Source organism: Myotis davidii, unplaced genomic scaffold (genome assembly GCF_000327345.1).
Source record: "Myotis davidii unplaced genomic scaffold, ASM32734v1 scaffold992, whole genome shotgun sequence".
In the NCBI taxonomy this organism is placed as follows: domain Eukaryota; kingdom Metazoa; phylum Chordata; class Mammalia; order Chiroptera; family Vespertilionidae; genus Myotis; species Myotis davidii.
In genome coordinates, this window is record NW_006283543.1 from 406,430 (window position 1) to 409,131 (window position 2,702).

The window sequence follows — 2,702 nt, forward strand, 5'->3', positions numbered from 1 at the left end:
CGCTCACATATTATTGATATTAGATAGTGAGTCCAAATTACGTTTAGAAGATGACATTGTGACTGTATAGTTAAGGCAGAAATTCCAGATGAGGACCATTGTCCTTGACTTTTTCAAATTGTAAAATCAAATATGGTACATGGACCATGTGGAATACAAAATCCAAATAGTCCATGTATGGAAAATGTTCAAAGGGATATCCAAAAGAATTTCAAAATGCGACCATTGGAAATAGTGATGGATATCCCAAATACAAAGATCTGGTAGCACCATTTCTATTGGAAATAAAACTGTCAATAATACTTGGATTGTCCCTTATAACCCATATTTGTGCCTCAAATGTAACTGTCATATAAATGTTGAAGTCTGTGCATCAATTAGAAGTGTCAAATACCTATTTAAATACATCTATAAAAGGCACGATTGTGAAAATATTCAAGTTTTTGAAAAAAATATGATCACTCATGATGAAGTACAGGACTTCATTGACTCCAGGTATGTGAGTGCTCCTCAGGCTGTTTGGAGACTTTTTGGAATGCAAATGTATGACCAATCGTATGCAATCACAAGATTAGCTATTCATTTGCCAAATGATCAGAATTTGTATTTTCATACTGATGATTTTGCTGAAGTTTTAGATAGGGCTAAAAGGCATAACTTGACTTTGATGGTTTGGTTCTTATTGAATAGAGAAGACTCTGATGCACTAATTATTATTATTGGGAGATTCTACAGCAATATGTGTTTAATAATTCTTTGTGGACAAAACACCGAAAGGGTGTAAATGAAGTATTAGGTAGACTGTTCACTGTGAGCTTTAGAAAACCAGAACGATATTAACTTAGACTTTTGCTTCTGCATGTAAAAGGTGCGATAAGTTTTGAGCATCTGCGAACTGTAGGAGGGGTGTAACTTATGATACATTTCATGAAGCTGCTAAACACCGAGGATTATTACTTGACGACACTATCTGGAAAGATACGCTTGACGATGCAATCATCCTTAATATGCCCAAACAACTACGGCAACTTTTTGCATACACATGTGTGTTTGGATGTTGTTCTGCTGCAGACAAATTATGGGATGAGAATAAACCTTGAAAGTTTCTCTTGGAAATTACGCCAAAGTGAAGGTACCTGTGTAAACTGAAACACATGCCCTTAACGAAATTCAGGAGGTATTCACATTACATGGAATGAAATGTTCACATTTCAAACTTCTGGACTATCCTTTATTAATGAATGCAAATACATGTGATGAATTGTATGAGCAACAACAGGCAGAAGTTTTGATAAATTCTCTGAATGATGAACAGTTGGCAGCCTTTCAGACTATAACTTCAGCCATTGAAGATCAAAGTGTACAACCAAATGTTTTTTCTTGGATGTCCAGGTGGTAGTGGAAAAACATCTGTATAAAGTTTAAACACATTATATTAGAGGTCGTGGTGGTACTGTTTTACCCACAGCATCTACAGGAATTGCTGCAAATTCACTTCTTGGTGGAAGAACCTTTCATTCCCAATATAAATTACCAATTCCATTAAATGAAACTTCAATTTCTAGACTCGATATAAAGAGTGAAGTTGCTAAAACCATTAAAAAGGCCCAACTACTTATTGATGAATGCACCATGGCATCCAGTCATGCTATAAACACCATAGACAGATGACTAAGGGAAATTATGAATTTGAATGTTGCTTTTGGTAGGAAAGTTCTCATTCTCGAAGGGGATTTTCAACAATGTCTCAGTATTGTACCGCATGCTATGCGATTGGCTGTAGTACAAACGAGTTTAAAGTACTGTAGTGTCTGGGAATGTTTTAGAGAGTTGTCTCTTACAACAAGTATGAGATCAGAGGAATCTGCTTATAGTGAATGGTTAGTAAAACTTGGAGATGGCAAACTTGATAGCAGTTTCCATTTAGGAATGGATATTATTGAAATCCCCCATGAAATGATTTGTAACAGATCTATTATTGAAGCCACCTTTGGAAATAGTATGTCTATAGATAATATTAAAAAAATATCTAAACGTGCAATTCTTTGTCCAAAAAATGAGCACGTTCAAAAATTAAATGAAGAAATTTTGGATATATTTGATGGAGAGTTTCACACATATTTGAGTAGTGATGATTCCATTGACTGAACAGATGATGCCGAAAAGGAGAGTTTTCCCATCAAATTTCTTAATAGTATTACTCTTTCAGGATTGCCGTGTCATAAATTAAAATTGAAAGTGGGTGCAATCATCAGGCTATTGAGAAATCTCAGTAGTAAATGGGGTCTTTGTAATGGCACCAGATTTATTCTTGAAAGACTAGAGGCCCAGTGCACAAAAATTTGTGCACTCGAGGGAGGAGGGGGCCCCTCAGCCCGGACTGTGCCCTCTCGCAGCCTGGGACCCCTCAGGGGATGACCACCTGCTGGCTTAGGCCCGCTCCCTGGGGGATTGGGCCTAAGATGGCAAGCAGACATCTCTCTGACAGTCCGGCAGCCCTTGGGGATGTCCACTTGCAGCAGGGAGCAGGCCTAAAGCTGCAGTCAGACATCCTTACTGATGCTGAGGAGGCAGGAGAGGCTCCCACCACCACCGTTGTACTGGCAGCCATCAGCCTGGCGTGTGGCTGAGCAGAGCTCCCCCTGTGGGAGTGCACTGACCACCATGGGGCAGCTCCTGCATTGAGCGTCTGCCCCCTGGTG

At 39.0% G+C, this 2,702-nt stretch overlaps 1 protein-coding gene and 1 long non-coding RNA gene across 5 annotated transcripts in view; both read left to right on the forward strand.

The window, feature by feature from the left end:
- LOC107183235 overlaps positions 1 to 1,986 on the forward strand; it is a 9,125-nt gene extending 7,139 nt beyond the window's left edge. The window contains exon 3 of the long non-coding RNA XR_001514029.1: positions 1,971 to 1,986. This is a non-coding gene — a long non-coding RNA (uncharacterized LOC107183235). The remainder of the gene's footprint in view (positions 1 to 1,970) is intronic.
- The window catches only part of EDC3 (enhancer of mRNA decapping 3), a 125,732-nt gene that overhangs the window by 90,070 nt on the left and 32,960 nt on the right, over positions 1 to 2,702 (forward strand). The gene's annotated exons all lie outside the window — the stretch shown is intronic.